The sequence below is a fragment of the Taurulus bubalis genome (assembly GCF_910589615.1).
Source record: "Taurulus bubalis genome assembly, chromosome: 1".
Taxonomy (NCBI): Eukaryota; Metazoa; Chordata; class Actinopteri; order Perciformes; family Cottidae; genus Taurulus; species Taurulus bubalis.
In genome coordinates, this window is record NC_136589.1 from 27,723,060 (window position 1) to 27,748,743 (window position 25,684).

Consider the following 25,684-nt stretch of genomic DNA (forward strand, 5'->3'; position numbering starts at 1 on the left):
GGCGATGGATCACACATCGTTCTGGGTAATTTAACGAGGAAAAACACAGAGCTCCCCTCTCTGTACGTCCTTTAAGTTGCAATGTGTTAAAGGTGGACTGATTTGATTTTGGATGGGTTTGACTCTGTTCTTGACAGATTGTGCAACTGAAAATTTCGCTTCAGGTGCAATTATGCCACGTTGGTTTCCAAAAATCTTATTCATGTGTGGAAAGTTAACATGCAGAGACACAGTTCATACTTTGCATTGGCTGTGTATCATTATATATGAGATGGAAGCAGTGGAAAAGCAAAAATGTCCAACATGATATTGATGTGTTTATCGCTTCACACTCCTTTTATGGTTTTATCACTTACTACTTGTGTTGTTGCAGGTTTGAGTTTATAAAATAGAAATAAAAAGGAGACCATGCATGTGGGAAAAGGACAGCTTAAAAAAGTACTAAAGTCATCCTGGACTCAATTTGTGTGGTACTGTGTCATAAAGACTTAACATTTTGATCATGTGAGACATTTAAGTGTGAAGAAAACTATTTAAATTAATTTCACACGAACATAATATCAGATGGTGAATGATCCAATGTGCCAGCTGTTCCTTCTCATTTCCATTTCATCCATATTAAAAACAGTAAAAACAACAAACCGGCTGTGAGGGACGCTACCACTGACAGTGATTGGTGAGGGAAGGTGCCACACCTTGCTCTTTGGCTGCAGGCCACGGCCTTATCACGCCTGATGAATTGCATTGACACCCAAGCTATCTTAATGACTCCGTCTATCTACCCATCTCCCCTCTCCTTCCTCTCCCTTTCCCCAGCCCTTGGCCTTGTTCCTGCATCCTCCCACTGTTCAAATATCCAGAGCAAATTTCTGTCATTACGTGTGTATGTGTGTGTGTGTGTATGTGTGTGTGTGTGTGTATGTGTGTATGTGTGTGGGTGTTTGTCCTAGATGGGAGTAGGCCATTACTAAGCCGCCTTATGATTTGCGAGCATAATAAGGTATTCTTTATTGACAGCCAGTGTCAGCAGTGTGTGATGACTCATGCCAAGAGGGGAGGAACATATGAGCTGTCATGTTGTCCAAGAAACATATAGGATACAAATAAAAGCACACCTGTTGTAACTTGAAGAATACCATGATGGGAAGAGACAAATGAAACACCGTAGAATATTAATTTCCGTAGTACCTTTTTTTGCTCAATGACTAAACATGGCATCCCGGTGGTTTGTTACTACGTTTGACGTGTGTTGAAATTAGGTTTGTTGCCACCATGAAATGTTAAATAGACACTGCAGAGTGAGTAAGTATCTTGCTGTGTGACCTGATCCTCGGCGGTGAGCAGTTGGCATCCTGGAGTCTCATTTCCTGGTTTTTAAGAGGGCATCCTTCCTTCTTTGACTCCAACTTCCTCTGCTCTATAACACCCATTGTGCAATGCATTGCTTCGCAGGTTCCCCCGCTGCATATTAGAGGGTGCTTCAAGTGGCCCTTGGACTTCGGCTTTAATTTGTTAAGGACAAATGGCCACTAACTGCAGTCGTTCTCATCACCTGTCCTGAGACACATCAGGCTGAGGGCCGTCACTGACCATGGCTTTAAAGGACATATTGCACATGTAGTCATCAGTCAGTGAAAACGTGTGGCCTTATTGGGAGGGTTTGCTGATGTTTACTCTTTTTTCTCTCCTCCAAATTGACCAAAATGAATAATGACTTACTGACCAAGGCTGTTTTTGGTGAACACAAATATTATTTCACTGATTGTCACAAGGGCAAACATGTTGTTTGAGGAATAATTAGAAATCACATGATAACAAAAACAACTTTGCGAGAGTAATGTAAGTAGAGTTTTAGCACCAAATGTGGCTAAAAGTGGAAAGTATACAAGAACGTTTGTCGTACATAAGGGGCAAGACCAAACGTGTTGTTTCCTAATGTTTCATTGAGTAGACTGTGAATGTATAGTACATGGTCCTTATTTGAAAGGTTTTGGGTCCACAACAATTTTTGACATTCTACTTAAAAAAAAAGGTAATATAAAATCTGATTAAAATGCTAAATTCATGTGGACTGGTCTTATATTCACTCCAAATCTTATTGGACTTAAGTGTATGTCATACTTTTAAAAGACATGTTCAAGGAAGATGTGTTAGTTGGCAGAACATATCATGTCACTTGTAATTATTTGGCAATATTTTAATATGAAAGATAATTTTAAAAGAGACATTGTTCAACTGCAAACAAAAGAAGCCCCACTACAAAACATGTGAAACATGTGAAACACAGAAAAGTGGTTCAATGCTGTACAACAGGCATATTTTTTTTCTAAAAATGATCAGAAGATACATTCCAGCTCATCAAACATGACTGATTCGCCTAAAGAACTCAATACTAGCTTTAATTCATTTGGACATTTTTTGCAGGGTAAAGTCAAATTGCATATCTTGTAACAACCTTGTTGCTGTCATTAGCTGAAAGCGAGATGAATGTTTGAGACGGTTAACAGGGGGGAAGGCTGGGAACTTTATTCAACTGTTCTAATATTTCTACCACAGTGGAACCTCAACCCCAGTCTTCTATTGGCTGTCTCACATGAACACCAATTAGGCGTGATGTAGGACAGAAATAAAGGCCGATGCACTTTGCTATGAGGACCATTTGTTTTTTCTTCTCTTCTCAACGTCAGAGCGGGTAACCGGTGTGCGGTCCAAGTATTCTGGTCGTAATAGTAGCTCAGTGTTCCGGGAACTCCGGGAAAAAAAGTGAAAAAACAAGGCGGTAAGAATTTCTGGGTATTAACTCCATCTTTTTGCATAGCAGTGCAAGAGGGAGGAGGAGCGTCTCTCTCACTCTCCCTTTTTTTAAATTTTTTTTGTTCTGGCAGGTTCCATAGCCTCCTGTCCGTGGAAAGCATACTCTGCACATTCTGCAGACAAGGGTCTTCAGGGAGGAAATAGAAAGGAAATTGTGCAGAAAAAAAATCAGTCTCTCCTTCTCTCTCTCTCTTTCTGCCTCTCTGTGGCTCACTTCACACAAAGAATGACTCCTTGTTTTCAGTTCACTTCTAATTACTTATATCTATCGCTCAAGAGGCAAATTAAGGCAGGAACCAACAGAGAAAAACAACATATATTATAATTCACACACAAATCCTATACATTAAATTGTTCAGAGGCTAGTTTGATATTGTAAAACAACAAATCATTCATGCTGAATTATTCTGGTTTTCTTCAGTATAAAAGTGCATCAGGACTCAGTGCCAAGTGTCTGTTTCCCTGGACTTCTCCAACAAGATACCATACCATTAACACTCTCTGCACTGGTGTTAATGCATGATCAGAGTTTTGAATGTTATACAATGCAAATTCAGCAAGACTAGATCTCTGACCTTCCGCTAACTTGTTGAAAATGAAGTTGATTTTCTTTATAATCCCAGGCTTCGGCAAGAATGTTGAGGAAAAATACGATTAAGAGGAACTGGAAACTTAAGCAGCTTTTCAAGATCTTGGCAGATTTCATCCTCTACCCCCAATAGACGAATGATGGCAGGGCTCATCTTGCACACCAAGTTTGTCACTTTTACACATTTACACATTTTGGTTTATATGAGTCTGTACGCATGAACATGAAGAGGCAATCATGTGTGTAATATTGTGTGTATTTTGGTCAGTGTTTTGTTGCAGAGAGAGAGAGAGAGAGACAGAGAGAGAGAGAGAGAGAGAGAGAGAGAGAGAGAGAGAGAGAGAGAGAGTTGAGGGGCTGAGGTTTCAGATGAGGAGTTTATAAATCATCTCAGAGGAGCTCATTAGTGCCGGGTGGTCAAACTTTTGGAGTTGGTAACTAACCTCTACCACATGCTGTCACCTGCATGTGAAGTTACGATGCGGTCTCTTTTGGGCGGCACCCTGGTCATCCAACAGGTGGTGCTGTCTTTAGGAAAAACATACAGCAGTTGCCCAGGTAACACACAAACCGTGGTAACAAACCAAAGTACTCCCCCTCACCCCCCACACACATTTAAAACCACAGACACCTTTTCCTCTTACTATATATTGAATTCTAATATCTGCATATTCCCTTATCAAAACACAATGAATGCATTTAAAGTAAGGGTTAACTCTGATAGTGGACCTCTGCCCTTCACTCTGTCTGTGATGAATGGAGTCGAAACAGATGCATCTGCCAATCAGCCCGAGATGAATTTAGGTCACTTCCTTTTCATGTCATGCCGACCTAGAAATAGATCTACGGCCAAACAATCCCCTTGTAATCAAATACTGCTGATGAGATTTCAGAGAAGGTCACTCACTTTTTGTTGGTCAAATAAAAGTGTGCCACACTGTCAGGATAAATATGTACTAAAGTCAGTAGCATTGTGAGTTTACAGGGGGACTACTATGAAGTTAAAATGTTGTCACCATGGGTCTAAGGTTAATAAAGCAAAGACAGAGGGTAAAACACTTCAAAGAAACTTCTAAGTAGTTTTGGCAGTGGGGTGCCTTGCCACAAAAGACCATGTTTGGGATTGAATGAAAAGGAGCATGTCACCGAAGGGAAATGTGGTCAGGCATGTTCAATGTATCAAAAGAAAAGAACAGATAAATAAAAGGAGGACGCAAAGGTTGTAAACTTCACAGCATGAGCCGAGGAGGGAAGAGACCCCTGCCGTCTGTGATTATTTAACCACAAAGCCTACTTCAGTTTCTGTAGCAGGCTGCATCCTAATAACCAAATCACACAAACACACACTCATACACACAGATCCACAGAGAACCTCGTGCCTAATGACTGAATCGCCTCTGACTCAAACAATGTGAGCGTTAAAAGGTGCCGTTCAAGATTATGCTGCCTTTGATTGTGATTATGCCTGATCAATGTTGTTTAGAACAAAAATTCTAGAAAAGACAATGCATTTAGATGAAAGCCCACAATTTATTGTGTGTCATCTACAGATACATGTGTCAGCACAGTCCCTTTTAAACGCCTCTGTGTTTAACAAGGTCTTTGAAACAAATTACACATGTGTTTAAATTATTACAGTAATAATATTAATGTGTTAATATGCAGAGGAATGCAGAAACTTCTTATTGTGTCCATGTTTGTTGATCTCAAGACACAGACTATCTCATCGAAACATTGCTCCATATAGCGCCACTAGTGTTGGAAACCCCAGTGGGTGCCTTTAAATTTAGTTCTTTACTTTCAAACTTTGTATATTCATTTACACTGAGATCAGAGGGAGAAACTTAATTGGATTGTTTTGCTACAAGGGAACTTTCCCCCTCTCTTCAGACTTTTCAGGCCAGACAAAAAATGTCCACGCCAAATGTCCTGTAACTGGCAGTCATGCATTAATCTGTGTGTTGGGCCTTGACTTCGTTGGGCCTGACAGCCCGGTAATGGAGCGTATGAATGGTCCAGATTCCAATGCAGGTAGAAAACCCGAGGCCAGGAACCTCTCAGAAACTCAGCTGATTGCAAAAAAGGAGAACACTTCCACTGCTGGCTTGTTCAAATAAACAAATATGGCACTGAAACCCATCAGTTGTAATAGAGTTGTGGGCTAGACTTGGAGGGCACATTATTTTCTCTCTTCAAAGGAGAAAAGAGAGAGAGTCGACCACAGGGTAGCAAAGACGGAGCTGTTTTCCATGTCAATAACGGGGCTTTTCATCTCTCAGAAGGTGAGCAAATCTGGAGTGGTCGAATATTCAAGAAGAGGAGAAGACGAGAGCTGTGTTAGAATTTGAGAAGTGTTAATCAGGGAGAGGATGTGGGCCTTCTGGCCTCAACCTGATTACCACCAAATGGGCCCACAGCAGCAACAGCTGGGCTCTACAACCGTGTGGGGCGGGAGAGGAGGTGAAGGATAAGAGGGTTAAGGAACAAAAAGAGCAATTACATGAAGGGACTTTCCATAATATTTCAGATACAGCCTCATACTTCACTTCTTGTCTTTCTCCAGTATCTCCATGACGCATTATGTGTTCAAGAAAAAGGTTGACTGGTAATTATGCTGATGGGAATAGCTGACAATTTAACCTCCTTGTATTCCTCTTGTTCCGTTATCGGTGGTTGTTCCTCACAGGTGCCCCATCATGTGCCTGTAACAGAGTTTGTCAGTTCATTCATTCCAGCTGCAGAAGAAGAATGCTGTTTTTCTCCTCTTGGGTGATTGGTCCTGACAGTGAGAGCGAGCCAGCGACGGTTAAGAGATAATCAAATAATCAAGGATCTTTTTTCTTCACTCAGTACTCCCTGCCAAGTTTGAGTGCATGACTCAACATTGTGACATCTCTGATGAATTAAGTATCTTTCTCTCTGTGTCTCACTCTCATCTTGTGTCTCTCTTGCTCTTGTTTTACTCCCCTCTCCCCTCTTTCAGGTATGTTTTTACACAGTTCTGCAGCACAGCCATTTAAAGGCCAGTGATTTTAACAAGACAATAAAAAAATAAAACAGGTTCTAGTTGATCTCTCAAGTGTGTCTTTAGTGACCTAGCTCCAGTGCATTGCTGAACAAGACTCACATGAATCACAGACTGTATATAAGAAGGGGACGTAGTCACTGTGACATCACCCATTGGTTGAGGACTGGTTTTGAAGCCTTGAGTTCGGCATTTTGGCCTTCACCATTTATTTTCTTTTTACCCTGAAGTGACACAAGAGGGTGGAGCTAAGTGCAACTAAATTCTGGATCTTGAAGCCATTTTTAAGTTTTGTAAGACAAAAACATGGACAACTAAATTCAAGCAAATCTTTTCCCATTCAACATTGTAATTTTTTTAAACAAAAAAATATTTAATTGTGAGCTTTGACAAAGTTGTTCTCCTGAACTTTCTCACCTGGCAGGCGTTGCCGGAGCCAGACATTGTAAACATAAAGGCTTAGTTCAGACTTCGGGGGTCAAGGTGCTTTTTTGCGGCAGCTATGTATTATTCTAATTTTAATAGAAAAATATGGACATCATTTGGGGCCAAAATTATAGGTGACAAAAGAAAACTGCCTTCATCACTCTGAAACCAAAACTAGTGATGAGGATTACTTATTTTCTTTCCTGCCATTGTAAAAAAGAGGGAAACATTGTCTGATGTACTGTTTCCAAGTTACATAACTTATGAAGTTGGCATACACAGGAGTTTAGTTATCCTGAAACGCATTTTTGTTATGTGTCAAATTCATAAATCTGCTACATTTGAATCAAAACACGATAATAATCTGGACTGCTCTTATTACAAGTAGTCTAGTAAATGTGGTCCTTAATACTCGGAACTGAATATTATGCCAAAAAATATATAATTACTCAATTATACTAGGGAATAGCACAGTAGTAGTGGTAGTAGTAGCATATAATCCACATGAGAATGTCAGGACTGACACTTTTGTTTCATTTGACGTTCACAGTGACAGTGTTGAAGGTATTTTTAAGGTATTGTTTTGGAGACAACATTTTGGGCTGTAGCACCAGAAACCACCCCGCTCTGCCCCTGTTGGCAGGCCGAGATTTTCAGCTGATATTATTTTATATCAGCATTGAAAAAATTATGTGTTTACTGGTATGAAACAGAAACGCCAAATATATGTGTGTGGTCATTTGTAAACTGTCAATATAAATAAATAAATAAAATATGACATTCATCACTGAATCAATCCTTTTCAGTAGGTATCTGACTAACAGTTAATTGATAATACATATGTAGGGCACCTTTGTCCAAATGTGTTTGTGATTCTGTACAAGAAAAAACCCCACTACATTTATAGTGTCACACGTGAAACACCATTGCATGTGAAATTAATTTAAAAAAAGGTTGCATTTGTTTTTTTTAAAGTCTTGGCTGTCAAACTAAAACAAAAAATACATCTTACAATGATGTAGAATGAATTGATTGTATTGCATCCTACATTTATACTGCAGCAATAAATCATTAAACTTGGTTTTGAAAAGCAGGGTGGTGTTGTTGCTGTGCTACTTGTATATCCCACTGAAGTATAAAAAGATCCTTACAGCACAAGTTATTCTTATTTATACATCTGGTGTTAAGATAATCTACAGGGCTTCCCAAAGGACTGTCTGTGACCTCATAAAGATCAATGTGAGGCTTTCACAGCAAGAAAAGGAAATGTAACAATGTAACAATATGATTGTTTTGCACTTCCTCAAACATGAAAGCCACACAGAACGAGACAAGACTATTCTGAGCCATAAAAGGCTCATTTTGTCTTATTTTAAACTTGTTTATTTCTGAGAGAAATATTTAGAATATTTTTAGACCAAATGAAAACTCTCCGGGGCTTGAAAAGGAGGAACTCGCTCGAGTAGGTGCAGATGTTTTAAAAACACAAACACGCCACATCACACACATACTGCTCACCACACATTACAACTGTCTGCGCGTCACGTAATGGACGATTTCACAACATCCGGTGTTGTGCTTTGCAACCATAAAGCTGATCCAACATGTGATAACATGTGCCCTTCATGTGCTGTGGTTCATTCTGTCATGGCTGCCTGAGGCCAGGTGAACTTTTCCTTCCCTCACTCTTTCCTGTTCCTCTTAAAAGCCAGGCAGGTGAGGCAGGTAAAGCCCACTTAAGATAAGTGGATTAGCCTGTATCTTAAACGTGGCAGTGAAACTGTTACTCCGGTCCAACAGAGTGACAGAAGAGCAATTTAAGAATTCATTCAGGTTGCTAAAAGTGCTTCCCTATTATTATGTTGATTGGTCACCATCTTAAATACTTATATGATGATGTTTTAAATAATTGTATTGGAGAGAAGGTTGCAAGTAAAAAAGCAAGATATGAGAAGATGATTACGCAGTTTTAAAGATTGTTTAAGTAAGATAAAATAATATGATTTATTTTTTACGAGTTTTGATGTCAATAAAAAAAGGCCAATTTGGGGCAACTCAACAAGCTATCAACACAGTTGTTATTCCTAAAAAGCTAGCAAAGAGTTGCCTATTTGCACATGCACCAGATGAAGAGCAAGCATAGCATTCATCTGGAGTCAATGTTTCTGGTCACATAATAAATCAACACAATCCCACCACGAAGTGTCAAACAACGCTGCTTGGTCAGTGCTTCTTAGCTTCATACTTTGACATTCTTTGCACCCCTCTAGCGTCAGCGACGGTGTGTCAATACATAAAATGCACTTGTTACATGTATACTTTCTATAAACTTCTATCTTCACAGGAGCTAATGTTTAGGTAATAAAACCACTTTGTAATGTTTAGGAGTGTTAACTCCACTGACTAATGACTGCCGTCACAAGTCATTACGTCCGTTGTTCTGACCATCTAATACAATGCAGGTATGTTTGCTATGAGTTAGTTGCAAGCTGGTGCCCTGCATCCAAAAGCTAAAGGGGGGCTCAATGTGTCTGTATCAGACGGCATGAGCACTGCCCAAGCTGTATTTGATGCCTAGGAAGTGTTGGACAAATATAAGTCTCTTATTTTCTTTTCTTTTAGCCTTGTATTGGTCTTCATCAAGTGGAACATTAGACTCTTTGGTGGCTAAATGGTTCATTATGTTCACCAGCTCGTCGGCTGTTTTGAGTACAGTGGCTTTTTAGAGTTTTTACACTGAAACAGCTGCTTGCTGCAGATGAAATATGTTAAAGATGGATCTGTAGAGTCCCTGCAGTATCGGGTGAGGATTCCCGTGGACTCATCTTATGATCAAACCTTTTACATTTTGTAATTGAATCCATTGTTAATATGAAGACATTGTCTAAAGTAGCTGTAATGAACAGACTAACACTTGATTGCAGAGATCACAACTGGAGTCACTTTTCGGAGCCAGACAGAATGAGGGGGACACGAGAATAAAGGGAAACTAAGTTTGTTTTGGGAGTGCGTAAGAGACCTCTGTCCAGAATAATAATTTTCATTGCCACAAGAATAGCTATATAATTGTGGGGAATGCTTCGGCTTCTCTAAGTGCTGTTCGATTCATCATGTCACTAAGCTGTGATCCCCTGATGACTCTCTGAAAGGGATAAAGGGATGAAAAGAAGAAGTTTGTTGAGTGAAACAGACTGTACACAGGGAATAAAGGCAAACAATCACTTCCACATCAAAACTGACTCCTTTACCAATTATATTCAAGTGATTTTCACATTACTGCCACTGACTTCCACTTTTCTGCCCAGAAAGAAATTTAAACAATTCAAACTCTTATGCCAAACTGAAGTAGATTGTCTCTGTAATCAACAATGCATGTTATGTAGCACTGCCTACACAACACACAGCCCCGTAACGGCACAATAAAGTAGTGGAGCAGTGTGAGTTGTTTTTGCTATATAAGACCCTCATGAGTAATCATTGAGAAAACATGTTCACAACCTGGGAATTTGGAGACTTGACAAGACTCTGCACAAAGTCGCAGAGCAGGCGCAAGTTGGACTGACACGTGGGGGGACTGAGCAATCAGAGACAATTTGAAAGCCGTCCTTTTGTACTGCTGTTCTCATATAATCACAGCTTAATTTAAGTTAACACTGAAGCAATTTTTGCATAAATTGTACTTTTTATTCTTACTCAAGTAAGATATTTTTTTGGGGGCGTGGTGATAGCATACATTTTCCTTGGTACATTAGGATACACTATTTACTAACAGTTTAAATATGTGATGTGTTTTAACAAAAAACTAAAATACCATAATCCCTATATCCTGTTATACAATAACAAATAATGTTGTAGTAAGTGAATCAGATTTAGTATGTGTTATTCTGTTGTATCTCTCTTGATGTACTTGATGTACAAAGCTAAACAGATAAAGGTCAATCATAGACAGGACTGTGATACACACAAGAAGTGAAGAAAAAATAGTTGTTTGGATAAATAATATATAGAAAGCACCAACAATAGAATCATTACATTACATTTCATTTAGCTGATGCTTTTATCCAAAGCGACTTACATTTTTGCTTTATACATCGTAGACACAGCAACGAATCAAAATAAAACGTCCAAGTACTATGTGAGTTGTAAGCTATATAAATGAAATGTATTATTATTATTATTGTTATTATTATTATTAAACAAACACAAATAGTGCAAATAAATATGGAGTGGGTGAACATGGACGGGATGATCATGTACAGTATGTAAAGATGTCTTATATGTCTTTATACTGTATGCATTTCAGTGTTAGAGGGTTATTGAGAGTTCATCAGATTTACTCTGGGTCTCATATTATATGTATTATATATGTATTATATTATATTATGTTTGAATACAACATGTGCTAACAGTTCTGTTAATGCCATACCTTATGTACCTCATGATTATATAATCTATAAAGGTTGCACACCTTTTAATCCTGTATAATGCTGAAGTTACTGCTGTCACTTCTCAAGCTGTTTCACTTCAAGAGATACTTTTTTATTCAATAGTCAATACTTTTATGAGTACGATGACTTCCACTTGAGTACTTGGTATTATAGAGTAACAGTCACTTACACTATTTGTTGTACTTCATTCCCGAGACGCATATATAAACAGGGAAAATGAGTGTGATATCTTCATACATCTCAGTACTGAATGCTCTCCGGTGACTGAGGAAGCCCCCTACTACCCCCAACCCACAAAAAAAAAAAAAAAAAAAAAAGTTTAAAGCCTCTCGCTCAGCTGGGGTCTCCCTTTGTACAGATCATGTTCAAAGTGTTACACTGTCACTAATCATCCATGTTACAACATCTTGAGCAGCGAGGGCTCTCACTCTGACTCCACCAAACCATTATGGTGCCACAGGGTTGAAGGAATAGTCCACTTTGATCTTCTCAGAGGAGAGCTATGGAGACATCTTTCAGCCTCTCTGTGCTCCTCTCCTCCCTCTTCCCTCCTCCCTCCTCTCTCCTCCCCCTCACTCCCTCTGGTGAGAGACTTTAAACAGTAGGCTGGAGGCTGTTATTTTGGGAGGGCTGGGGGGCGAGGGGGCGAGTGAAGAATAATATCTTGTACTCCAGGGCCCAGAACGCTCCCCCAGCCCATCAAACGAGTAACAAATGCGGTTACAGACCCATAAAGAATAAAGGGAGGGGAGAGAAGAAGAACGAGGGGGCAACATTTTTCTGACACTGTTTTACGGTTCTGCTTATTACAAGGAGCAGCATAAGCTCTCCCTCCTCTCCTCACTCAGCTCACCGCTGTGTTTATCAGTAATATCTGCACATTCTCGAGGATGCAGGGGTGCAGGACAGAGGGATGAACTGGGTGAAAGAGAAGACTAGAGAACGTCAAGGAGAGATAATTGATGCTTTTATTTTCCTGAGGTTTATATTTAAAACTATTTTGCAGAAATCAATTTTTAGGATCGATGTAGGATGTGAAATTTGTCCTTTTTGTGTGTAATTTCAGTACATTTTCTTTCATAATACTACACTAATATATACTATCGGACTATTGAATTGGAATTTGGAAAAATTCATATTTAATTATAATAACACAGTGAAATACTATGTTTGGTATATTAAGAAATAAAAATGTTTCTGTATTACACAAAACATACATGCGCACAGCCTATATAACACTATAACAGTTAGTTTAAAAAGATAAACATAATACAACTGAATGTTATATCAGCATTCACTTGCGCTTTGTGAATCTACACCTTTATTAAAGTATATCACAATTTCTTTGCACCATTTTATCCTATTAGTTTCTTTTCATTTTATACTTTCAGCCAACATTATTTGTTCTCATGCTTGTATTTCTTCAATAGTGTCTTAATATTTTTTTATTTCTATCTGATCCCAGCACTTTGGTCAACATTTTGTTTTTATAAAAGTGCTTTATAAATACATTGACTTGACTACATGTTGCAAGCTATTCGTTAGTTTGAATCAGCAGAACATAGGTTTTACACACGTGTGTTGACCTTAATGACACTTTAATGTTACATTACACTGGTGACTCGTAACATCATTTTTGATCGGATCCGCATCACTCCCCTTTCACTTGATGAGTGTGAAATAGTGTCCATGACAAGTACACTACTGTCTTCTAACAATGGACTCTGTTTCGTTTTTTAAGGGAGATGTGCACCCCTACAGCTGTATATTGAGGACACAATCAATATAAAATAATAAGTGCCTAAAATCTCTGCTTAATCTTAAGTGTCAATTTAATAGTGAGTAGTGAATGAGTATACGAGGGAGGGATTTCTGACACATTGCATCTGATCTGAATCCATGAAGCATTTTAATATAAATTATAGTGATTACATTACTTCATGTGCTTTCCAGTAATGATCAGTTTTCTGTTCAGTAGCGTAAAATTCTTGCTTTACCTCCTTGCTGAAATGAGCAAGCCTAACCAGCGTATGGCTGATAAGCTTCTGTTGTGGTCACATTTCAGAGCAGTTACATTCAAGGGTTGTTTTTTATTCCCTTTATGTACAATTCACAATACTCTGTAAGTGTTTCAGTAGCTCTCATATCATTTGAAGTACCCCTGCTTCTGCACCAGGTTAGAAAAGAACCTACAACAACAATATTCTTTGAGGTTTCTAGACACACAAAGAACGGATTAGATTTGATGGTATGTTGTGGACCTAATAATGGGATAATTACACAGCAAACTGTTAAATTGAAACAATTAGACAAATTGTACCTTCTGTCTTCCCTTTCTTTCACCCTGTAATTACAACTATCTGCTGAATAACTGAGACAAATAAAGAAAACAAACAAGAAACACCAGCATTAACAACACCTTGTGATATGGCTCTCTATACACACCCAATTATGATTATTCGGTCTCACTATGCATGATCCTGCACACCTTATAATTTTTGCACTCTTACTGCCACTCTCCCTCTTTGTGTCTGCCCACTCATTTCTTCTCCCAGCAGTCTAATGAACTTCAGTTCACTGACCAGTGAGATGCGGCTGATTAATTCAGAGTCAGAGAGGCGGCTCTGTCCCTCTCCATCTCCCTAAGGACAGCGGGAAGGATGGCTGGACATCCCATCCTGTCTGACACAATTAACCTGAACCCCCGGCCCACGCGTCACCTCCCCTCTCACAGACAATTTACTGTGCTGCTTAAGACGGCATTAAATCGCCAACCTAAAACTGTACTGTGCAATTAATGTGAGAAAAAATAATAATGTGCCGGACTACTTCTTGGCCTGACACAGTAACTTCTAAACTCTCGTTTCTCAATGAGGTTGCGAGGCAACCAAAGGAGACTCCATGGATTTCGTTGCTTTTGGGCAGAGCCAGCTGTTCCCCCCCTGGTTCTGGTCTTTATGATAAGCTAAGCTAACTTGCTGCTGACGGTAGCTTTACATGCAGACCACAGATTGGTATTGATCTTCTCATACTCTTGGTGAGAAAGCAAAATGTTTTTTTTTCCAAAATGTAGTTCTGATGCTTTTTGAAAGTGTGCTTTTCAAAATAAGTTTCCAAATGTAACCATAACTGGTTACATTTGGCATAGAGAAGTACAAATTCTGGAAATTCTGGACATGCTCAGTGAAAATATAAAAGGGTAAGTGTTCAGAGTTCTCATGAATGGAGATGACGCCAGCGCTATCAAATATTAAACCTCTAATTCCATAGCCAACTGATGCTTTAAGGAGATAAAGCCGAGGAGACGATTAGGTTTCATATTCTTTGTTGGCTAAATGCACCACTAACGGCAGCATGACGACGGCGATATGAGACGCGTCTGACTGCAGTGTAGTAGAAGAGCCTACAGGAGATCGAATTTCCACCAGTGAAGATCATACACCACCTTCCCGGACTTAAATCTCATCCATGACAACCTCACCAATTAAAGATGACCTGGAGTGACATTTCTGGTCACAGTTTAAGCATTTTTAAGGAATTTTTGGGCAATTGTATCATTGAACTGGAGTAAAAATTGAGTCTGCAGGCATGATAAGAATCTGCTGATGAACCGGGATAGTCATGAGAATAACAGCCTCCCTGCTCCTGTGGTATCTCCTCTCAACCGTGAGTGTGGTGTGGTGTGGTGGGGGAGGAGGGGGTTCACTGGGGGCCTGGGACCTCTCACTCATCCCCCACTCATCCTCTCTGCTAGTGGGTGCTATCATCATGTGGCCATCTCTTTACCTGTGAAATATTACCGCTGGCTTGTCTCCACACAAGTGCTCTTTCAACAAGGCCTAATAGTTCTCTTGTTTCACTCATGGATGCCACGACTTGTCTGTTATTTATACTCTATACCTGTCTGTCTGTCTGACTGTCTCTCTCTCCTTACGTACATGCATCTGTTACCTGCTTGCCACCCCGCCTCCACCCAACACACACCTATTACTTCGGGGAAGGTCCAGTTCCTCTATTTACTGTCAGTACTCTGATGGTCTTTTTGTAAAGCAGCTGGCAAGCAGCGAGCAAAAGAGGAAACCCTAAACCGTTTATTAGAAGCACTTTGCACCCTTCAAGCAGAGTGGTGCCATTGTAAATAATGGCAATGGCCTGATAACAACTCATTTTGAGTCACACCTCTGCATGCATTGCAGATATATATATATATATATATATATATATATATATATATATATATATATATATATATATATATATATATACATATATATATGTATCCGAATTCTCTGGCTTCCTCTGCAGTCCTTTGGTTAATTAAAGATTCTAAATAGCCCGTAGGTGTGAATGTGAATGGTTGTCTGTCTCTATATGTGCCCTGCGATAATCTGGCGACCGTTCCAGTGCGTGCCCTGCCTTCGCCCAATATCAGCTGGGATTGGCTCCACATCGATATCCACATCAATCTGGACATACTAATTCACACACTAAACATTTAGTAACAGTAATTATGAACAAGCGTTTACAAACAGAATGTGTCACACCATGAGAGAAGAGAGACTCAATACAGCACAACTTCAACTTTAGGCACATAATTGTCTCAATGTGAGAAATACAAGTCTGGAGGGAAAGTATTTTATGAAAAGTCAGGATATTATTACAGCCCAACTGGGGCCAGTCGTGATGCTAAGAGTCACCTGCCTGTGGCCTCAGTGGTACTTAACAGCACTTAGCCTGTATGACTGAGGTAACAACTATGACATCATTGTCTCCAGAAATGCTGGGGAGGTAAGGTGCCACACAGTTGCCAGACTTAATAGACCACATGAGGAGGAAATTACTTCATCCTCTCAGTTTTCGCACAGAGCCTGTTTACCGGTTTTACCCATGGGAGGTGGTCAGTGTGGGGCTGGCACATTCAAGACATTTCACGTAAGTAAAGGACACCTCTGAGGGATTTTTGTGAGCTCTCCCAGGTCTCTCTACACCTGTATTTTTGTTACAACACCTGGTTGCTATAGGAACTCTGCATGTGCTGTACATTAGGGAAATTACAAATTACAAATACAAAAAATCTACATTTTGTAATTGTCCTTGAAAATTGTGATTATAATTCAGTTTATCTTTATGATTATGCATATGTTACCAGCAGAGGCCTCTAAGAGGGGCACATTTGCACCACCAGCCTGCAGAGAAAAGAGCAACGGTGTATTTGCACTGATTTGCAATTTGATTTAAAAAAACAATGGTTGGATAGTTTTTCTTAATTATATAGTACACATATTGTATGTTGGTTATTTAAACTCTTAATTGTTATTTGCGGAAGCAAAACTGTATTTTAAGATTTAGACTTTTTCATTCTTTTAAAACATTATTATCTTGTTTCAAGTAGAATATACATATATTGGAGATGTTGGAGATTAAAATGTGTTTGACTGAGATTTAAATCAACGATCCTTTACGGTGTGACTGTCTGAAGCTCACTTGGGTTGGCTTTGGCAGAGTGAAAACAGTAAATAATCTGGGTCTTCTATCTAATGTCTTGTGATTTTTACAGCCAAAATCACTAACCATACCATTGCCTGTATTTTTCTTCGTTCCAACCGGACTCATACACACAGTACATTACATGAATGACAACTGACTTGTCGTACCAGCCCCATTATTCATTTTCCTCTCCACAACATTATAAAATAAATAAAATGGAATAAATGAAAACAGTAATACCTAAGATATTTGTCTTCCCAAGCATGTGTTGGTAGAAAGGAGCTTCTGTAGGCTTTAGCAGCCTGAGTGTGCAGATCAGACTGCTTGTTTTTCTGGTTCCGGGATGCCCAAGGATTTTTTAGATTTTTATCCTAGTAAGAAATAGGGGAGTTCAGCGGTTGGGTGGGATAGTTGTTTTCTGGCCTGTGGGTAGGCTTTAGGAGCTTGACAGCCAGGGTGGTCTCCAGGCCTAAAGCAATATAGCCTCTGATTTACTCACCAACCAGCATCGGCCTCACAAAGCCATTTGAGTTACTTTATACATTTTCCGTTGATAAACTTAAATTCCATAAGATATTCTTTGGCGACGAGCCCAACGGCTGATACTGACCTTATACAAATGTGCTGCGTGGTTGGATGAGGATCATGGAAGTGAGAATAAATAGGTTTAACTTTTCATGATGAGACCTCTGTACTTTCTCTCACGATAGCTCCCAGGAACAGTTGATGTGTGGCCGTGAGGGCTTTTTAATCCCATCTATGATTTTATTCCTTCAGAAATATTTGAATTTTCATCTGCTGTAAAAGAGCTTGTTTGGGTTCATCTAATCAAGAAAATAATCACAGTGTAACAGATAAATCGTTTGGAAGAGTATCTGAAATCGGCAGGTTTTGAAGTGCTCTGAGTCACTACAGTCACAAGTTATAGACAAATAAAGTCGACACAGAACAGCTCATAAACACACACACTGACGCACACTCTCCCATCCTTGACAAGTGCACACACAGTGCAGGCCCACTTTTAACCACCCAGTGAGAATGTGTTTTTCTAGATCATTTGAAGCTGGAATATTTGAGCTGCATGAGTCCTCTTATGAAGTTCTGCCAAGAGGGTGTGCAGAACTGCTGAGACCCTCAGACAACAACTTTAAAATTCCCAGAATTCAGCAGGGCCAAAAACACAGACTTTTGTTCCAGACAGTAATGCTGCACATACTGGTCAGACAAGGAGGCGGTTTACGTCACAGAATGTGGCAGCGAGTAAATCTATTAAGGGGTGAATGGTTATTATTTTCATTGTTCTTAGATTTTACTTATCTGTTTTTCATTTCTCTCTTTGTTTTTTTACTTATTAGTCTTAAATATTGTCAATAAATCATATGAAAAAAACAATTATGAAAATATCCTACTTGCAAGTACAGTATCTTCGAGCCAAAGCCTGCTCCAGTGCATTCCTCTGTGCCTTTGACCTCCATTGTTGTCCAGGATTTCAAACACATCGCTGAGCCACGCTGTTGCACGGGGTGACATGTTCCTTTATTATGAGGAACATGGGCACTGCAGTTTATTTTGAGCTGTTGTAAATACTCAATATATACTCCTGTTTGAAAGCTGTTTGCTACAAACTACAGTGCTCAGTTGCTTTAGGAAATTATTTTGCCTTTCTTGAAAATTAAAGTATATTTTCATGACCATTTTTTAAATGTACGTCTTCAGTAGGAACACGTGAGATTAGGGCTCAGAGGAAGTGGGACTGTATTTAGAAATGGACTAACATGGTGTTTTCTGACATTAGATGATTTGTTTTTAAACAATTAAAATGTATAATATCACCAGCCTTATCTTTTAATGAACACTTAAAAGTACAAGTGTTCAAAGTTTTTCAGTAAAACAAAATTGCCATTTGTTGTAGTGACAGATCAACTGAAAGATAAATTCCTCAAATTTTGTGTTAGTTTTAGCATCTCTGTCTCATAGGTTTCATGGTATATAAAAACCTGTGTCTGTTTGTATGCTGGATGGTTGTAGTGGTCAGCATCATAGCTGCTGGTTTGGATCTTTGTCTGGCCAAGTATCATTTAATTTCATCTTTCCTCAGTCTCTCATAGCAGACAACCCAATGAGCTCCCCAGATATAACACATAGCCAGAGCAATATCCCACAAACCAGACCTGTTTCTTAGTGACCAAGTATAAAAACAATGCCGATTTGTATTTCTGTAATGGAAATTTCACACCAATATTTGATATTTACAATCAATAAATGCACAGTATGCTGGCGTGTCACAGATACAAGAGATGAATGCGCCTTTGTTCAGAATGACAGCTTGGGAATTCCTAAACTGAGACTCCCTCAGTAGTTTAGAGTATCATTTTTGCCACTTGTTCCCTTCTGTGCAATTACAGTGCTCAAAGTGATTGAAAAACACTGGTGTAATGTCTCCTGTTTCAGGGCTGCCTTTATGCTGAACAGTAAATCTGTCTCGGCCATTGGTGCATTTAACCAGATAAGGAGTTATTCCAGGCCTCACGCAGGTCTGATGTCAGAGCCACTAATTACTTTGCTGGCTTTCTGTGTTTTTGCATAGACGTATCACAGGAAATACACTTTTAAATGAGCCTTCACTGATATTTATAGGTTGGTATAGGGTGAAAATATTGTATTTGTATAGCTTGGACATATGTGACCCTCAAGTGCAAAACCACTCAAATCTTATATTTGAATATGAGAATGACTTTTTCCTGGACTTGATCACTTTATAGTATTTAGACTTCATGAACCCTAGAAAGTGCATTTTACTTTGTGGTATTGTATCATAGAGTAAGTCAGGTTTGTAAGCGATGAATAGCGATTTAGGAATTATTTTCCTCAGGTGTTTCAAGTTGTAGATTGAATCTCTTGTGGCTGAATGACATTATCTGGCTTATCACATTATATTGTCAACTCTTGTTTATTTTGCTGTCTTTGCACTTCATTCATATTGGTTGCCTCAGCCAAGATGCCTCTTTAACCATTCATCCTCCAGTCCGGAGATGGGAGAAGAGCAGCTGAACAGTGAAACAGTCCTGTGTGAAACCCGAGCTATGTTTAAGCTGTCGTGCAATAAACCCTGAGCTGTAAAGTGAAAGCCTCCCATGTTGATGAGCATTTAAAACATATGGGGTCCCAAATCTTTACCGTCAAACTGGCTTTGAATCGAACCCAGCACCCGTAATACAAGAAAGGAGGAAAGATAAAACAATCCATTTGCTGTAGATGCAATTGTTTTCGTTATTGCTTCTGTCCATCATTGTAAAATTAGATGGGATTTGTGATTATCTTCTGGGCCTTTTCCACCACGTCCCTGAGCAAAAGCACAGAGAGATAGCATTGGGTTGTCATCTGGAAATAAGCCACGGGAGTGTTTGAGGCTGAAATAGGCCTTGTCATTGTTTTTTTTCTAAGGAGGCCTCCCTCACTGAAAAGTGCTTTTCTCAGCACCGACCTGTCTGGCTGCACTTCCTGTCCCTCAGCTCTGCCATTCACGTTGTTATTAGGCCCATCAAATGGCCCTGGTTCACCGGTGGTCTCTCCTAATAACTGCCACTGATGGACGGGTCTCACTGCTTGTGGCCTTGGGCTTCACAAGACATCCAGCAAGCAAGCCGAGCGCACTTCGGTGTAACATACACAAGAAAATGCTTAACTGCTGTAACATGAGCATGGAATGAAATGGATTGCAATGACTAAAAACACATCTAATTAAGAGAAAATATCATAGGGTCACCAGTTGCTTTGGGGTACCCGGGTTGGTTTCCTAAACTGCCCTTCTTGAGGGACGTCAGGGAAGAAATGGTAATCTGATCTGCAGAGTTCATCTGGATAAGTAAAGACATGTTTACACCACAAATGAGGTCTGAATATTCTCCAGTGCACTCTGCTGAATTAGAGTTTCAGTGGTATAATGACTTGTATATGCTTTTTAAGTGTGATTTACACGATTCTTCAAGCATGTAAAAATGACCTAAACAGAAATGTGATCTCGGTAATTTTAAGGGGAACAGACTATTTGTGCAGCCTGTTCCAAATGAACACCAGACATCATGAGCGTGCTAATGACAATAGTGATGACAGTGAAAATATTTGTAATGACGGAAGGGATGATGATGATGATGATCATAATGATAATGAAAGTGTAGACGATGCTGAAGATAGTGGTGATGACAATAATAATAATAATAATAATAATAATAATAATAATAACAAAGATCTGTGTAAACATAAGATTATTTGTCTATGCCCTCTACTGATTACCTCCAATTCACAGTTTATATGCAGTTACAATAATAATGGCAGATTGCGACTCAAAATCAAATAATTTTTTAAACAGTCAGTCTTATAATTCACACAGCTGTAAACAAAAGCAGGCTTCTCATTTGTAGCAAACATCTGTGGATTTTTTCAGCAGATATGACGACTTTTGCTCAGCTGACATGGTTTAGCGCGCAAGCTATTGCCAGAGTGCCACAGATTGGTTAAAACCTCAAAATACTAATCCGTGATAAATGCTGGTCATAAATGTGGCTCTTTTTGACTTAACCTGTAGCACCACAAAACAGTGTAGTAGGAATACCTCTGGGCTGGGTTATAGGCCTACTGTAGGTCTAGAGAGTAAGCTAGTTAGCCTGAAGCTAATATTTGCAGTTTACATGAAAGCAGACGGTGTTAAATCCATCCTTACTCTGCTTCTTCCTCTTTTGTTCTTTTATTTTTGGTTTTGGAGGGAGTACAAAACCGAGACCACCCAAACTCTCCTTAGCCTATAGAGTATAGGTCTGCAGCTCAATACACATCGCTTATATATTCTGAGAAACCCAAAGCGTGACATGTCTGCACAAGTTAAGCTATGATTGGACAATCACAGTTCGGGAGGAGGGATTTAGCAAATGGTCAATTTCCTGATTAAAGGACTAATGAATATAGGTTTGTGAGTCCAAGCAGTCTCACAATATGTGCTGCAGCACTTCTAGGGTGTCATGATACATTTTATTGAATGTCTTAAAAAACAAATCCCTAAAATTCCCCCCAAAGGTTTTTTAAGTCTCAATTTGCTGCTGGCCCTCAGAGTTGTTCCTGTCTTTAATGCAACAAACCCCCACCATCTAAACAAGGATATTTGAGCAAAAGAATAAACAAAATAAAACTCCTCTTTTTGGGGAATTTTCTATTTATAAAAGCACATGCCTTGCAATATTAGCTATTATATGTCGATGAGAAGAGCTTGCTTAGAAATATATTCTTGGGGGTGGCAGGCTAAATTCCACATTTCCCATGGGTGCTCTGAATATGGCCGTCTCTAGCCAATGTGAGGGAAGGGGATAGGGAGCGAGATATGAGTCTGCGGTACTCAAAAGCCCCTGCCTCGACCTCACAAACAGTCCAGGCTCATTCCACTATTGGCAAGAGCTTCAACCCTGTTGCTCTGTTTCCCTTCTGGCGACCGGGAAGTGCTGGCGGGAAGATTCGGCACAACATGAACCCTTTCTGAACCAAATGTATAATGCAGCAATTCCGGTTGTGGCCACTGGGTTGTAGTTTTTTCTCTCATTTGTCACCTCCTCAGATAGCTATATACTTAATCAGCCAGACTCATCACTTTATTGTAGTGCTACTGCAGGAACCGAAAGATATTGACAATAACTGGCCTCTGTGAGGGTACATGTATTTCCTGTTTTCCATGAATTATTAGTTCACAATACAACTAGCCTGTGGCCTGCTGTTTAAAGCCATGTTACCATTTGTACAGAAAGACCACCTTGACAATTCTCTGTCGTCAGGTTTGAGGGCTATTAGGATGTCAGAGCATACTATTGTGATATTTTTGGCCATGGTCTCTCTTTTCATGTTTCTCTAAATGCTCTCCAATTCTAATATTGTTTTTATTGAATTTAAGTATAATAATAAGCTGTATTTCTTCAGAAAAAGTAATTTTGCTGATTGGAACTGTTTTGTTTGTTGAGCTTAATTCAGAAGTTGTCTTTTGTCTTGTTTTTACTTGCTTCACTATTGAGATGCAGGTGATCAACGTTCATGAAACATTGTAAGTCTTTTGCTCAGTAACACATTCAATCTTTTGCAAGTTCAAGCCATCACATTCAGACATAACAAAGAAATAACATACTGTGTATCCAACCCTGTCTCCTAAAAATTACATTCCCCCAGAACTAATACGCATTCCCAAATACGTTTGATCAGAAACGTATCTCCTCCCTGATTATGTTTGTGTTTGACGTATTACACATACGTTGATTATACACGTATAGGTTGATTTTACACGTATAGGTTGATTAAACACGTATGTTGATTATACACGTATTTTTGTTTTATTGTTTTTATGTTTGTGTTTGACGTATTACAAATACGTTTATAATCGTGCGTTTGTGTTATTGTTTTCTTGCTTTATTTAAGCATATTTTAATTTTTAAACTCTGCGGAGAAAAAAGAAACGAGGGGCGGGGTGAGGCCAGTGACAGCCGGCCACTGGCCCGAGAGTCGGCCACACCGGGAGGCGAAGACCGTTTGCCCACCGTTGTTAGGCCAGTCTTCAGACTGCTTGCACCGGGCTCGGTCTTCAGACACTTGGCGTCGCCATCCGGCTGTCGGTAACAGCCTCCTCCTTCTTCTCTGAGTCGGGTTGTTTGTGAATGCAGCCCAAAGTGTGTGATGAACTCCATCTAGTGCAGTAAACCACTGCGATCATCAGCAGACACTCGGATCTCTGTGGTCACATCAAGTGCAGAATCTGACGTGAAAAATATTCAAACGGGTGGAAGGAGTCACGGGACCCAACATCCGGTTTTCAAAATACTAACTGATATGAATGTGTTCAGAACATTTCTGACCACATCCACACATCTTAACTGTACTGGTCTTACAGAAATATTGTAATATGTCAAACACAACGTACTGTTACAGTTAAGATGTTTGGATGTGGTCAAAAATGTTCTGAACATGTACTAAACACAGTACATTTTAAAATAAAGGAATGAAAGTGATTTTCAGTGCTTTAAATAGTTAAATATAGCATACTTGTATTTTCAAGATCATATATAGGCAGGCGCTTCATGGATTACATAAAACAATAAGCTGTTTCTTACCTGTTTAATTCTTTAGATAAGAAATATGCATTAAATAAAAAAATCGAAATATTACACATGTTAGACATTTCTACTGACTGCATATTGAACAATTAAGTGGGCTTTCAACCCTGGTTTAGCTGGTAAGAATCAAATCTTCAAGCCAACTTTAAGATATAGATATAGAAAGACATCTCATATTTAGTTGATGGATGGTCAATACAAATATTTCTTATGAGTCCAGTCGGTTGTCTTCTGTTTTTGACTGAGGAAAAGCAAACACAAATTCTGAAATGATCAAGGGGAGGGTTAAGGGGAGACAACCCTCTCACAACAATGAAATGCCCCAAGGTATTTGGGGTTTTACGTCTAGACGATAGTGCTAAAAAGGCCTATTAATCACAGCAGGGAGCTAGTCATTCAAAACCAGAGATACACAAATGTGTATTCCAAATTGTCATATTATGACGCTTAACCCTATATCAGCTTCAAAGTATGATTCAATTAAATTACATATTTCGTTTATTTTGCATAGTCCAACATCCTTAATTTGCCTCAGATGGCTTTACAATCTGTACACATATGACATCTTCTGTTGTGCTGGTCTTGCCCCTTTAAAATATAAGATTTTCAGAAGTCAGAAGAACAATGAACATTCAAGATCTCATCAAACAAAAATCTGTTTTCTTTTTTTAAAAGTGGCGCCAGACATTAAATCTATCTTCTCAGCTGCTATGATAATACGTAAAAGGTCAATGAGATTTTGAGTGTAATGGTTTTTACCTGATTTTATATTTGATTTGCTACAAAGTTAACAAAAGAAATAGAACAACATAAAAACCCCAACAAAAATATGGATTCAGATCACAGGAGTTTTGAAACTTGAATTTTCCATTTAAGGAATGCTTTAACTAAAACCACATTGTATGTGCACAATAAAGGAAAAAAAAGATTTGTTTGCTTTGGTGAATCTTTCTCATTTATCTTTTAAGCAAGAAGCTTTGCATTGGTGTAAAAGTTGACTCTCATAAAAGTCCTTATCAGAGGGAAGCATGTTGAGGGCACACGGCGACCAAAGCTCATAAAAACTCAGTTGCACTTGGCATGTTTTCCTCAACACACGAGGATGCGACAAAAATTAGAGAGTCAGCAATATAACCTCATACACACAAACACAGACATGCACACAACAATCACATTCCACAACACTGCGGACCATTTGTGGCTACTCAATGCATGTAAGACAATAAAAAGAACATCCTTTTATACACCTCCTGCTGTCCTGCAAAGAGACCTGGGGGAGGTGAGAAGGGGGAAGGGACATGCTTTCCTGTGTTTTGCTGAGTTCAGATTACTGTCATGATTAAGTCAAATGAGCAAGGGAGGATTTACAGTTCCCCTGTGTGGGAAGATAAGGCGAGAGGAGTCACTCTGACTGACAGCACATGCCTGGGAGGCAACACAACCCACCTGATGAAGAGAGTTTTTTCCACTTTTATAATCTCTCCCTCTTCCTCCATCCCATTCATCATCCTTTGCTCTCTCTTTCTACACCGCTTGACTGCCTACCAACAGTAAAAAAAAGAAAAAAAAGCCTTGCCTTTAAAACAGAAGATCAGCCAAGCCACCACCCCCCTTGTCTTCACTCCTGGCCTATCTGTCTGTTACTCACCTTTCTTAGTCACTCTCAACCTCAGTGTCCCCCTTCCCAGTGTAACAGTACTGTTTCTGTGTCCCCCCCTCCCCCCTCCCCCATCCCCTTAAACACAAACCCTCCACT